At 40.7% G+C, this 15667-nt stretch overlaps 1 protein-coding gene across 1 annotated transcript in view; it reads left to right on the top strand.

Annotated features, from left to right (window-relative positions):
• The first annotated feature begins 7566 nt into the window (after window positions 1-7566).
• Window positions 7567-15667, top strand: part of LOC124594792 — a 333960-nt gene continuing 325859 nt past the window's right edge. Inside the window, exon 1 of the mRNA XM_047133210.1 lies at window positions 7567-7585. The gene's annotated coding sequence lies outside the window, so the exon portion shown is untranslated. The remainder of the gene's footprint in view (window positions 7586-15667) is intronic.

Here is a 15667-nt window from a genome sequence, read left to right as displayed (position 1 = left end):
TACCATCATTCATATGGAGTCACAACATCTCTAGAGACGCCAGTAGCGATAAACTAAGCTCCAGAATAAACTCAAATGTTGAACAATAACAACAAAAATAGCTGATGTCATCATTGTCAAAGTTTATAAGCCACCTCAAATATCTCGACCTGACAGTGTGTTAGAAATAAACACACACCCCGCAATATATTCCAGCAATTTTAATAGTCACCACACTGCCTGGGTATACTGAACTGCAGACGAAAATGGCCAACACCTTATAAACTAAGCTGATTACAATGATCTTAATTAAATTTTGTGCCAAGCAATATAATTCGTTCAAATCGTGTGAGTGGAAGTTGGAATCGAATCCGGACCTGTGCTTTGCCTCAGAGGTTTCTCAAAACTGACTGAGTCCAGGTTCAAGGAGAGTTCTGGACGATTTTACTCACGCCAACACCGTCTCATTAGCATGGAAATTGGAATTCAAATCTGGATCATCCATTATGCACTCGAGGATAAGGTGAAATTTTGAGAAAGTTCAGTGGGACACATTGGCTGCACAGTTAGACACAATCGTACGATAGATCCTCCAAAAGATACGAACTATGACAGATATGTCAAGGCTGTTACAAAAATAGCTAAAAGGCATGTACCCCATGGTTTCCGAACGGAATGTGTTTCAGGTTGTAATGATGATACAGAGATACTTTACCAACAGTTTTAGAACACTGGAGACTCTGAAATACCTGACAAAGTCCTCAAGCATCCAGATGTACAACATCACAAAAAATGGGAACAAACAATCAGTAAATGGAACTTCAAAAAATCAAGTAGGAATGCTTGGAGCCTCCTTACGCAGCTGTGTAGCCCACCTGAACAGCAACCTCAAGAAATATTGATCGACCAAGTTGTAATGCGAGTTGCAATGCTCTCTAAGATTCCAAGTACTGAGCAGTGTAAGAAAGATATTCGATACAACTGAAAGTATGCCGCCAAGCAACAACAGCTCATTCTGTGTGCTCCAGGGTATTTTCTGTCATGTAAATAAATCTCTAGGAAACACTAACCCTGACTAAGTTCCTGGATTTGATCGAATCCGCCCCAGATTCCTCCAAAACTCAAGAAAACATACAAAACAAGGCTAAGCAAATTTTTTCTGGCATCCTGGTAATCACACCAGTCTTTAAACATGGAAACAGAAAAGATTGTAACAACTACAGAGGTATCTCTTTAATCAGCATTGTGGGTAAAATCTTCTCAGGTATTGTTGAAAGGAAAGTGCGAGTATTAGTTGAGGACCAATTGGATGAAAATCAGTGTGGGTTTAGGCCTCTTAGAGGTTGTCAGGACCAGATCTTTAGCTTACGGCAAATAATGGAGAAATGTTATGAGTGGAACAGGGAATTGTATCTATGCTTTATAGATCTAGAAAAGGCATATGACCGGGTTCCTAGGAGGAAGTTATTGTCTGTTCTATGAGATTGTGGAATAGGAGGCAAACTTTTGCAAGCAATTAAAGGTCTTTACGTGGATAGTCAGGCAGCAGTTAGAGTTGACGGTAAATTGAGTTCTTGGTTCAGAATAGTTTCAGGGGTAAGACAAGGCTGCAACCTGTCTCCACTGTTGTTCATATTATTTATGGATCATATGTTGAAAACAATAGAGTGGCTGGGTGAGATTAAGATATGTGAACACAAAATAAGCAGTCTTGCATATGCGGATGACTTATTTGTGATGGCGAATTCGATTGAAAGTTTGCAAAGTAATATTTCAGAACTAGATCAGAAATGTAAGGACTATGGTATGAAGATTAGCATCTCCAAAACGAAAGTAATGTCAGTGGGAAAGAAATATAAACCGGTTGAGTATCAAATAGGAGGAACAAAGTCAGAACAGGTGGACGGTTTCAAGTACTTAGGATGCATATTCTCACAGGATGGCAACATAGTGAAAGAACTGGAAGCGAGGTGTAGCAAAGCTAATGCAGTGAGCGCTCAGCTACGATCTACTCTCTTCTGCAAGAAGGAAGTCAGTACCAAGACTAAGTTATCTGTGCACTGTTCAATCTTTCGACCAACTTTGTTGTATGGGAGCGAAAGCTGGGTGGATTCAGGTTACCTTATCAACAAGGTTAAGGTTACGGATATGAAAGTAGCTAGGATGATTGCAGGTACTAGTAGATGGGAACAATGGCAGGAGGGTGTCCACAATGAGGAAATCAAAGAAAAACTGGGAATGAATTCTATAGATGTAGCAGTCAGGGCGAACAGGCTTAGATGGTGGGGTCATGTTACACGCATGGGAGAAGCAAGGTTACCCAAGAGACTCATGGTTTCAGCAGTAGAGGGTAGGAGGAATCGGGGCAGACCAAGGAGAAGGTACCTGGATTCGGTTAAGAATGATTTTGAAGTAATAGGCTTAACATCAGAAGAGGCACCAATGTTAGCAGTGAATAGGGGATCATGGAGGAATTTTATAAGAGGGGCTATGCTCCAGACTGAACACTGAAAGGCATAATTAGTCTTAAATGATGATGATGATGATGATGATGATGATGATCCTGGTAACAGGATATATCCCTGAGAGCTCAATAAATTCGTCTCAGTACTGAAGCTGAACATAACAAAGAACCAACCTGAAAGCTACCAGCCTATAGCCCTACTAAGTTCATGTTTCAAAGTCCTAGAAAGAATGATTCTAGAGCGAATAAGCCATTAATACTAGAACACATTACCAATTAACAGGCTGGATTCAGATCCCCATCGCAATTGTGCCGTACAGGTACTCAGTTTACTAACATACATTGCGGCTAGGTTTCAGAAACAGTTGAAAACTACAGTATTTGACTTTACTGTGGCATATGATGTGGTTGCGGCATGCCTTTTCAATTAATACAGGAAACAGTAAGAGTAAAATGAGACATGTAAATAATGATGGGCGTGATGGGCTACCTTAAAGCTCAGTACTCACCACACTGTGTGTGTGTGTGTGTGTGTGTGTGTGTGTGTATGTGTGTGTGGTATACCAAATATGACATCTACAGTATTTATACTAGATGACAGACTTGTCCTTGCCACGTGCAGTGAGTTGATAGAGGAAGGCAGCAATATCGTATTGGAAGACCCTACAGTGCTGGGGAGATACTTTTCCGGCTGGAGACTAATTCTAAACAAGAAATGTCGTGCTTACACCTCAATAATAAACAAGCACATCTAGCGTTCCAAGTATATTCCAGAACTACTTAATTTGCTATAAGCCTTTCCCAAAATATTTAGGGATAACCATGGACTGAACATTATCGTTTAAAAAAGATCTAGAAAAGACACTAGCAAAACTCAACACCAGGAACAGTGAAATCCATAAACTGTGTGGTGACACTTGAGGTACAAACGCAACCAGCCTCAGAACACCAGCATTTAGTCTTATGCAATTGATTGACAAATACTGCTCTACAGTCTAGTCAAACAGCGAGCATGTGAAGAACAGTGACACAAACTGAATGAGACCATGATAATATTAATGGCTGTCTTAAAAGCACTCACCTACCTTGGATACCTGTTTTGAGTCATATTGCTCCTCCTCATATTCGCAAACAGGAAAAATGAGGTAAGGAATAGAACAAAATTTTAGCCAATCCCCACCTTCCACTGCACAGTGACAAGGCGGATGATGCTCTGCAGAGGCATAAGTCTAGATCTCCCCCACTACGATCAACAGAACTTTTGAGGGACCATTTCAAAAGTTAATGATATGTGAAGAGAACACTGAAAGCCTTGAAACCTACTCAGACTCCATTATCGACACCTTCACTACAGCCAGGAATGGAACTGCTTCGCCACACATGGAAACCAATCAACAGAAACAGAGTGTCACATGGAATCTATCGTAATTTATTTTATAAATGGGAAATAACCGAATTACCGACCTGCAAGTGTGAGCACCTTGTCAGGCTGTTCACCACATTGTCAACAAATGCACTCTTACAGCACAACCAAGAGAAGAATGTGATTTCTTCGAAGTATCAGACTAAAGAGTCTGATTGAATTAATAGACCCAACTTTAACATTTCATTTTATATGTACACTGTTTGTATGATTTGCTTTATCTTTGTGACTACACAGGAAAATCATATCAGTTTTTTCTAAATATTATTTTTATATATTATGCCAAATCTATGTAAGCCATACCAGTAATCTAAATAATAAACCACCCTCTTCTGCTGATCTGATGGAGGACTGTTTTAACACAGGATACATTTGTACTGAGATGTAGGCTATTTTATGTTCTGCAGCCACCTGCTAGCAATTGACTGTTTGAAATGTTGTTTCATTTCTCAGAAATTTACCTTGCAAAACTGAACAAGAACATCTTTTATGAAATTCTGTTTTTGCCATTAATAAACTTTATTATTGCAAGTTTTTTTAATTCTGGCACTGTATTCTGGTTTTTGTATCCCATATCCTCACTTTCACCATTCGGTACAGGACTAAGCGAATTTGCGACGTGTCAATTTTACTACTGGTGTGATCGCTCCACCATCTAACTGTGATGTCACCTCAGGGCTAACACGCATGGGTGAGTCCTGTCATAGTGAAAAAAATGCTTCTATCACTCTCACGTCACGCCATCAAAGTGAACTGCACCCACAAAAGGTGGCAATAACTAAACTTTTTTTCAAAATCCAAGCGTAATTCATTGATGTGCATTTTGAAGAGATGGTCATTATTTGCTAACTGATAAGATGTATCATAACAAAGAATAGTGGGTACAACACCTTTCGAGTGACAGGCTAATTTGTGGAAAGTTTTACACAATATTTCATAAACTTTAACAACGTACAGAGGAACGTTTTCATTATTTTCAAATGGCTTTGAGCACTATAGGACTTAACATCTATGGTCATGAGTCCTTTTCAAATGTGTGTTGAAATTTTTGATGGCTTACTTCTCATTTTACCTGCATTAAGACAGGAAAATACGAACATGAGATTGTCTGTGCCAGATGAACACAAGAAATTGAAAACATTATTCATCCAGTCCTTTAATTTTCATAGTTATATCCGAATAATCCAACTTTTTGTCGACAAGCGTCTGTCTTTTTTCCACTTCTATAAGAAAATCATTATCGGTATTATCTTCGTGCACAGTCAAGTTGTGCGAACTGCGAATACTTTGATGCAATGTTTGAGTGCCCCTCACTGCGTTTACATGCGACACATCTTCCAGAAGACGAAAACCGAATTTCGGAAACAGTTGCTCGCTGTCGCGTTTACATGTGAAGGTCTGAAGTGGATTTGCTAGCCCAGTTAAATGTGGTGCCAGGAAAACAGCTGTTTCAGTTCGTGATTTAGTCAGCACAATCGCTATTTATCTTCAATTAGACGAGGTATAAACAGCTTCAGTCTAATATTTCTACTCATCCTTCACTGCACAAAGTGCGACTCCGTCCATATTAGCCGAAAATTTTTAAAACCTAGACGAAACCTGATAGCCCAGGCACCTTTCAAAACCGGTTTCGTTTACATGGGAGCGAAAATCGATTGCGGAATTGGAAAACCGGCAACCAGAAGCAGATTTCCAGAATCGATTTTGAAGTGTTTACATGACCATCCAGAAGCGCTATTTGGAAGTCGGTTAACGAAATCCGGTTTTGGGAGCCCCATGTAAACGGGGTGATTGTGTCCATAGCTGGAAAGTAAATGAGGAGAGGAGAATGCTCGCGGAGTGACAATTTTGTCACCCATTCGCGTATGGCTATCAAAACCTGGCGCCGTCGTGACAGTTTGTCGCAGGATTGTTCGCGGGTCTGTTAGCAACAGACTGGACAAGAGTGACGAATCTAAAGAGTCACAGTGACAAAAATCAGCAGTAGCCGCTAGCCCATACCAACTCCGTTGACATTTAATGTGAATTTGCCTTATATCCATGGAGGTAAAAATAAGAGGAGTTGTCATGACGTCACAAACTTGAAGCCGACCCAAGAGAAGGTCCGCCATGTTAGCTACCCCAAAACATTCGCTTCTGGTGGTTTGATTCCGTGTAGTCGTGAAGTGTTTTGATAAAAAATGCCGGGCTTGCGTCGCTCACGGGTGTACTAATCGTTCTGATTGTAGTCTAAAGTTTAAACAAATCACATTTCATTCGTAAGTGGACTTATTTAAGCGCTATTTTCTTATATATACTTGAAATTCTGATGCACTGTAAAGTTTTACAGTATGGTTTTATTTCTGTGATTTAACTTTAGATTTCTATCAATCCAACGCGAAGAGCTGTCTGGAAGTGAGCATTACACTTGGTTTTCACTGTGTGGTTATTCTGAAGTAACTGAAAAGTCCTGGCAAGAAATATCCTGGAAATGGGGACTAATGTTTTAAAATGCAATAATTTAATATAAAACTAATGTAACTACATGTAGTTAATTAAATCTTCAGTAAAATGTGTGGAACACCTGTTACAGTGGTTAAATTATAAGTACTTAAATGGTTACATATTTGTTAAAGCAAAGTTCCCTATCGAAGTTCAGGCTTAGATCATTACATTAATCACTTTGTTGTCGTATTACCCTGTAAATTTCTGTTCTTTGCCACGCTGAATGTCATTTGGTAGGTACAATTTAAAAAGAAAGCAGATGTGGAAATTGCAATGGGCCTGACAATGTTAAATTCAGTTCTGTTCCTTCGTAATTTAACATATTTTTCACTTTGTTGACATGACAGCTGGCTTGTTTATGTCATCCCTGCATACATCTATGGGACACCAAAGGAAATAAGGTAAGTTTCTTGCAAACGTGAACATTTAAAATTTGCATTTGACTTGAAAATGCAACGAATACAAATCGGTGCCTCTAAACTATCAATCATCGTTTTTGGAGTTCTGGCTTTATCAATTATCGACACAAACAGAATGAAAGTGAATAGAAATGGATTAGAAAAGCACGCTTTTCATAGCACATACGTCTCTTCTCGATTATTCTAAGTGTATAAACAAAAAGGAATTACAGTACTGAGGCAAGAAGCGTAATATTTTTACGTATTACTGTATCGAATACGCATTTAAGACCAGAAAAACATTTGAAGTTGCGTTCCTTATGCTGTGTTGTTCACTAAAACAGAGTAACATTTACTATATAAAACAAATATCACGTGCACACGACATAAATAACGAACAAGAAGCAATTGTAAACACTCGTCTGCTAATGTTTTGGGGGATCCAAGATGGCGGCAGGCCCCGCCCACTGGCTTCAAAACAACGTACAGCGCAAGTCTGTAGCGCCATCTCCCCTTATTCTACCTCCATGCTTATATCTGCGGTTTAGTTATCTTTGGCATAAAGTGCGCCATTTCCAAAACTTGGAAACCTGTTGTGTGTTGTTAATAGAAGTTACAGAGTTTGACACTGTAAGTCCCTTTCGTTTGTATCTTTAATATCAGACAAAAGTGATTGATTTTTTAGGATAATTATGTTACCTTCCTTCGTCATAATGTTTTTGGCCGTTTGTGTTGGTCTTAAGCTTGTTTGCAAATGTGAACTTACGTGTAAGCCCTGTGTGAATTGTCATTCAAAACATAGAGGCCATAACATTTGTTGCTGCATCATTCCGAAGTGTAAGTGTAACTGTTTGTACAAGTCTTTGTTGCAAACGCCAAGTATTTTCCATACTTACGTTGGTAGGTCTTATGATTAGCGCCGAGTTTCTGTCGTGACATTTTTGCTAGTGCTGGTGTTGAATACTGTCGACACTTTTGGATACATAGGGCCGTTGTATTACATTACTTCATAGGCTTTAACAATTTTCAAAACTGTGTGCAAATAACATGCTCCTCAGTCCACACGTTTAATCAAAGGTACTACGAAACACGCATACGAAAAAGTTAAGTTTGTTAGGTTGCGACTCGGCGAGAGATTCTCAGTTTGGATAACATATAAAAATGCCCTCATACAGATATTTTGTTGGGAAATACATTAGGTGAATAATTGGAGGATATATCTATGATCAAATGACACAATTTCACTTTTTATTGGGCCCTTGAAGAAAGCTTTTCAAGCCCGTCTTCATTTTGCTAACAACGTTCAAGCATGACACTACAAGATTTGAATAAATATGGTGTGTTGAACACTTCAAAGATCTGGTCTTGGAAGTATGGAATATTGGTTGAAACATCTAAGTTACACACTTGCCGTTATCTTCATTGAAACTTCCCTGTAAAATGATTGCACAGTATTCAGTACGAAGATATGCTTGAAAGTCACATGAACCAACTGTTGAAATTCTTTAGTTTATTTCTTCAGTTAATAATTAATGATTTTTTCTATATTACAAAAAAACAAGCGTTCATATTTGTCATTGTCTCTGGCCATGATATCACCACTCACTGCAGTGAGACTGACTACTGAATTTAAACATTCAAGTAATGAAGTAAAATGGAAATGCCATGTGGCTAGGGCCTCCTGTCGGGTAGACCATTCACCTGGTGCAAGTCTTTAGAGTTGATACCACTTCAGCGACTTGTGTGTCGATGGGGATGAAATGAGGATGATGACAACACAACACCCAGTCCCTGAGCGGAGAAAATCTCTGACCCAGCTGGGAATCGAACATGGGCTGTTAGGCATGACATTCCGTCACGCTGACCACTCGGCTACCAGGGGTGGACAGCAATGAAGTGAACCTGGAAGGATGGACCTCAGATCGTACTTTTGTGTTCAAGCAAAATAGAATATGTACTAGACATGTGAGTGTGAATATATGTTGTGCAGTTCAATGGAATAAGGAACCAAATGATAAGATGACCTGGTTACTCTGCTAAAATATGTTAACATACCTTGTCACATGGTTGTATCAGAGCTGTCAGTATCAAAAAGCTGCATAGGCTAACTATGAAAGAAGAAGAAACATGACTATATACTAATTCATGCAAGATCATTGTATTCCAGGATATGATTATCTTACAGAACTACAGTCTAAGCGAGAAGCTAAGGCAGTTACTGAAATCCAAAGCTGATTTGAGAGGAGCAATAATTGTTTAGGAAGAAGAAAAGAGGGGGGGGGGGGGGGGAGAGTGAGAGCGCACGAGCGAGCTCCCCCCAGTGTTGAAACATTAAACCCAATTTTAATGGATTATAAAATCGTCATTACAGTAATAATAATAATAATAATAATCATGAAAAGTTTTGAAACCAGGCAGGGTCTGTTTCAAACATAAGTCTCACCATCTAGCCCTGTTTTCCCACCATCTTTCTTTGTATACTCTGGTTTAGTCCTCACCTTTTCTTTTTTAATCACTCTCCTCCACACCTTCCAGCCATCGTGAGACATTATTTATAAAATCTACCGTAGCGTTTTAGCTAGTTAAAAAAATGACCACTACTGCCTACTTATATGAAACTACTCACTGGTGAAACATAAATGACACTTGGAACAGAAACATCTTGATCTTTAGTGAAGAAAGAGGAATGTTAAAAGAAAAAAGTGTTTCTTCTTTGCTGATTGTAAGAAACTACTAAAAGCCATGCTACCACATGTGCTAGTTTTAGCACGCGATGTGACCTTGTAATTCATAAGGCGAGCTCTTGAACAACAGTCATCCATCACCTTCCTCCAGTGGGAGAAATAATATAAATAAGCACAGTAAGATGGAATGTTGGGAGCGTGCATCTCCTTGGCAATATATGCCTCTACATAACCGTTGTGGGCCAAGTTTCGTAGTTCACTTTGCCGCCGAAGATCAAAAACTGTCCTGGGCTCCTCACTCAAGGTGGTCTCTCTATCAGTGAATTGATTCTTGTCAAACACCTTGCAATCTGTTTTATGATTGCATACATATCCTTTGCTTATTGGTTATGTTTCAAATTCTTAAAACTCGCTCTCTGCCCTCGCTCTCCAACCCCAGTTGCGCTGAGTTGTATAATGAGCCTGACTTAACTGCTTCATCCTCTTGACTTGTCACATGATAGTCACAGGCCCTGGTTAAATTCATAATCAGTTAATTCAACATCTGAATGTTAATCAAAGACTCCATCCACCGAGCGTCTTCAACAATATTTAGCTAGAAAATCAAGCAAAACGCAAACATCTGTTGGCATCTGCCGACCAATTAGCAACATCATGTTGTGCAAACTGTTTGGAAGGATGGTACCCCAATGATTATGCCGGCTTCTTGAACCACAGGACCTTTGTGCTCCTACAGTGTGCTTTCTGAGACAGACAATCCACAACTGACCATCTGGTTTGAGAGAGGAATCAGATAAGCATTTTTCCAAATGGGAACACCTCATTGCAGTATTTTTTGATTTTGATAAGGAATAAAACACCACTTGGTGTCATCACATTTTACTTTCCATCCATGACTGGGACTTTCAAGGCTCCCTAGCAATTTCTTTGTTAGTTTTTATCCAATTGGTTGTTTTGGATTCAAGTTGGTACAGAACTAAGATCCTTGTGGGGACCAATAGAATGGCACCTTGCTTTGTTTCATGCTGAATCAAGGACTAGTGACCTCTGTTGGACCACTCGTCACATCTGCACTGTATGTCAACAACATTTGTGCTTGGTATAACTCCACCCATAGGTCTGCTGCCTGGATACTTTCCCATGACTTCTATTATCTTCCACAAAACTGATAGTCATGTATTTCTGTTGTACCACGGTCCATCCTGACCCAGAACTTTACTTGGATATGCAGCACTTGAACATTGTTGCACAGACCCATTTTTTTTTTGGACTCTTTGATAAAAGGCTGTTATGGCTGCCCCATATTTGACACTAACAACTAGCTGCATGCGGAAGCTTACTGCTCTCTGCCCATGTCTTTTGAGGTGCAGATCGCACTACTTTCCTACACATTTACGAGGCCCTGATCTAGTCCCAATTGGACTATGGTTGTCAGGTCTATGGCTCAGTGGCATTGCAGCTTTGAATTTGTTAAATACCATCCATAGTAGTGGAAAAAGACTGGTTACTGGCATCTTCGGGACTGGTTTCACAGGTAGTCTCCTTGCAGAGGGAGGAAACGAAGATTGTCCCTTCAGTTCTGTGATACCAACTTTTGTTCACTTACACAGTCAACATCCAACAATTGCCTAATCATCCAGTTTTGCAGATTTTTTGCTTACAAAGATAGCCCACTGACACCCATCTGTTGGTGGTATTACAAGTTGCTCTGCACCTGAAGGCCATTTGCCTGGACCTTCACCTTAAAACATGTTCCCCATATATTCCCACCCTCTGTCCTCTTTGTTAGTATCCATACTGTGAATTAGAATCGATCTATTTCAGGGACTTAGAAGTTTGTCACCCGCATCATCTTTCGGCGATTCTTCCTCTCTGTTCCTCAGAAGTACCAGGATGATTTACATTTACACTGAAATCTCTAAAACGGTGGATAGGATGGCATGTGCTTTTATATCTCTCACTGGTGAGGAACATTTGTTTGTGGAAACTAAGTACTATTATTACGGCAGAGCTGGTAGCCATTGAATGAGTCGCACCTTTTATTGAACAGATCTTGCTTGAGACGTTTCAATTTTTAGTCACTCATTGACCAGTTTCCAGGCTACTGATCCATGTTACTCTTGCCACCCTGCGATGTCTGCCATTCACAACATTTTCTCTGATCCTAGTTGTATTTCCTGCTCAGCTGTCTTTCTCAGAGTTTAAAGTCGTGCGTATCCCAGGGATTGTATGGCTGACCATTTGGCTAGAGAGGCGATTAGTTGCCCTGCATTCACTTTGATGATCTCACATGTAGATTTTCGGGTGCAAATAAGACTTCTTCTTACTTTGAGATGGACGACACCTAGTACTGTCCCCTCTAATAAACTTTACACTATGAAGGAGACTGCAGCTGCATGGAGCTCCTACCTTCCATTACTCCAAGAAGTAATCCACAGTCCTAAATGGCCTCCACATTGGTCATACCAATTAACCCATAGTTTTACTTTATGTGATGAGCACATCCACACGGTAGAGTCTTACAGACAGAAGCTCATGTCTTGATGGAATGTCGTTTGGGCTCCCAAAAGTTAAATTCGTATTGGATTCTTTGCAATATTGGCAGACGACCCATGGACAGTAGGTCTGGTTTTCTGTTTTCTCCATGAAAGTGGTTTTTATTCCCAGTTGTAACATTTTAAATTAGTTTTGGTGCGGGGGCAGGGTGGAATGTGTTGGGCGTCTCCCGCTGCATGTTGGGTCTGGGAGACCCTGGATCCAACCCTTTGCCAGCTTCCTTGGATATCCTTTTTACTTTGTTTTAATTGTATTTAGATGCTGTTAGCCACCTGCTGTAATGAACTGGGAGTGGGACAGATGTGGAAGGGACAGCACCCGTTACATGCAGAGCTCTTGGGACATTCACTTGGGGCCACTTAGCTTCTGACTTGATTATTTCTCAATTGTCTTATTTTATTATTGTCAGTCCAACTGATATCCATTACATTTTCAGACTTCTTGCTTTTACTGTTATGAATTTCCCTGTTAGGAGCATTCTTTACTCTGTAACTGTCTTCGCCCTTAATCAGATTGGTGGGGGTTTTGGACGTGGCTCATGTTCCTTTCAGCACATATAAACCCTGGGAGATCCTTCGTCTGCTCTGATCTATATGCTGATCCAATCCATATAATTTACTTCTCTTTAAATTAATTCTCACCTCTGGCACCAAAATTGCTGTCATACCTTGATTTTTACCACTCCTACATATTTTCATAATTCGATCAAGTTTCTGGCTGACATCACTAACTTCAGATGAATTCTCTCTTGACCAAGGGATGGATGACCTCACATTTAATCCTACCCACCCACCCAACCAGCCAACCCACCTCTGGTTTTGAAGGTATGCATGCTGGTATCATTCCTACTCAACGTGTGGTGCAAGCAAAGGCCAAAAGTGACTCATCTTCTCACACTCTAGCCACTAGTCATGGGTACAATGATGGCTATTATCTGTTGTAACTGTAAGAGTTATTTTTACCTCCTCTTCGAGCACTTCCTATCATTTCATACAACAATATGTATTACCTTACAGGACACTTACTTCCCTGAAATATATACCCCCAGCCCAAGTAAATATTGTGACTATTGCAGAAATAGAGTAGGTTAAAAAAGAGTATAATCAGGCTGGGTCTGCACATTGGTACCTGCAGATATTTTACTGATGAAGTACCACTCAATACAGCATTTGAGACTGTGGTGTGTTTCAGTGCCCACAGTCCCTTGTGGGACAGAGCTACAACATGTAACTGAGACTGTCAAATAGGACAAATGATTGCAGATCTTGGTCTGTGTTTATTGAACAGTGGCACTGAAACAGGGCAAGTACTCACCATTAATCTTGTGATCTCTAGCTCTAACCTCTTCTTCTCAGTGCAATGCCGTGGAAGATACATGGCAGCCTCTGTGAGTGCAGTCATTTCAGAATTGTCATTCCCTCCCAAACAGTTGCCTAACCAAGTGCCCACCATGATGGGCTGTCATATTTTCCAGCCACACCCAGAACCCCGCTTCAGTAACGAGTTTCTCAATTCGGTGAAGTCTTATCACTTTCTGGGGCTGGTCTTCAATGCCTGGCTGACATGGCTTCTCCATCCTTGCCAACTTAAGTGATGTGCTGCTCACATCTTAATACTCTTTGTTGCTTCAGTGACTCAGACTGGGGCTGCTTTACAAAGCTCTGATCCCATCCACATTGCTTGTGCTGAACTCGATACACCATTGTGCGGTCCGACTTCAGACAGGAACCTTTCGGACCAGCCCTATGAACAGCCTACTTGTGGAGGCTGGAGTTCCTCTGCTACAGATCAGGTGTGAACAATTGCTGCTCAGCTGTGTGATACCCATTCCTTGCTCCCCTATTCATCCAAACTACTGTCTTCTTTCGTGCTAGGGAGATCTGCCATCCACAACAATGTTCCAGGACTGGAGCCGTGACTGCAGTTCGCATATGGTGTCTCTACTCTTAACTCCCAACTTCCTCCACTGTTACCTCTTGTCAGGGAGCAATTGTATAAGCCTCTGTGATGTGTACCATGTCGTCGGATTTGTCTCTACCTATCTTTAGACCAGAAGACTCTGTTCACCCTATGATTTTTTGCTGGCTGTGCCTGGCCATCCTTGATGCATTTCCAGGGTCGAAAGTGGTGTACACTGAAAGCTCCATGGTTGACAGAAAAACTGATTTTGCATACTCACGTGCAAGGTACAGAGAACCATGCTCCCTGCCGAATGGGTGCAGAGCATTTACTGCAGAAATGATGGCCATTGCCTGAACCCTCAGTCATGTTTGTTCTTGCACCAGTGAAGCTTTCTTAACCGGCAGTGATTCCCTGAATAGTTTTCAAGCTATGAACAGTGCTATCCATGACACCCATTGGCCCTGACTATCCAGGATATTCTTTCTGACCTCTATCGTGCTGGACAGTTGGTTGCCTTTGTGTGGATCCATCACATCATGTTGGGGTATCAGGGAACAAACATGAATATGCTGACTGGCTGGCCAAGATGGCTATCAGGATGCCAACTTTGGATATATGGATACCAGAAATGGACCACTGGTTGCTCCTTCACCATCAATTGTTGGAGGCTTGATACACAGATTTGTGTGCCCTACTTTCTGTGAACAAACTGCGGGCAATAAAGGGGACCACGCCAATGTGGCAGTCTTCCCTTTGTGTCTCTCATGGGGAATCTACCGTCCTGTTGGCTTCACATTGGCCACACTTTGCTGACCAATGGCCACATCCTACGATGTTGTGCTGTGGTGCGTGCCTGTGTGTGGCTCACATCCTACAGGACTGCCCCAATTTGGACACCTTACATTGAAACCGTAAACTTGCTGACACTGCCTCTGGTGCTAGTGTGTGATGCCAAAGTGGCTGTGTAGGCTGCTTGAGGGATGTCCTGTCACCTGCTCTGAACCAGGAAACCTATGACTGCCTTTGCTTAGTTTTCTGGTTTGACTCCTACCCTTCCCTCCATTTTAATTATTCTTGTTCTTTTACATCTATTGTTGGTTTGCTGTCTCGTCATCGTCATTCTCTTTCCTGAGGTTTTATCAGCTTTTCCACTTTACTAGTTTTCGTGTGTTAATGGACAGTGAGGAAGCACCGGTCGGATGCCAGGAATACGTCTCCCATTGTGTAACATGTACTGCATCCCGAACAATAAATGGATAATTTTCAGCAAAACCTGTTAGGATAATCAGCTCATCTTCTTCTAGGTCAAAGGTAAGGGCTTTAACTCTCCTACTACCAGGATGTTTTGGTCTCTTTGGGTATCATTGGGGTCATATAGACCCTGAGTAACTTACACCAGATACGGTAGCAATATTTCAATGAACTAGTGTAAAACATACACTAGAGTTGTTCAATGTAACAGTAATGATTCTATTTTCATAAATTTTGCATCCAAGAAAGAAAGAAATTTAGGCTGGGCCCATTGTGCTACTCAAAAAACTAGAATAAATTTTAAAGTGTTGTAAATATGAAAATGAATGAAACATTATTGGATACAATTAACTCCGAGGGAGAAACTTATATATTAAAAAAAAAAAAAAAAATAGTTTTCAGAACAAGGGAGATATATATTCTCAGATTGCATACAGGGTCCCAGTGGTACTAGGAGGGCTAAGATGCAAATTATTGTTTGGCGATGGAATGACAGAACAAACTCCAAACTTTTGTTCCCACTTGG

The sequence above is a fragment of the Schistocerca americana genome, chromosome 2 (genome assembly GCF_021461395.2).
Source record: "Schistocerca americana isolate TAMUIC-IGC-003095 chromosome 2, iqSchAmer2.1, whole genome shotgun sequence".
Lineage (NCBI taxonomy): Eukaryota > Metazoa > Arthropoda > Insecta > Orthoptera > Acrididae > Schistocerca > Schistocerca americana.
This window is presented reverse-complemented; position numbering and strand designations above follow the sequence as displayed.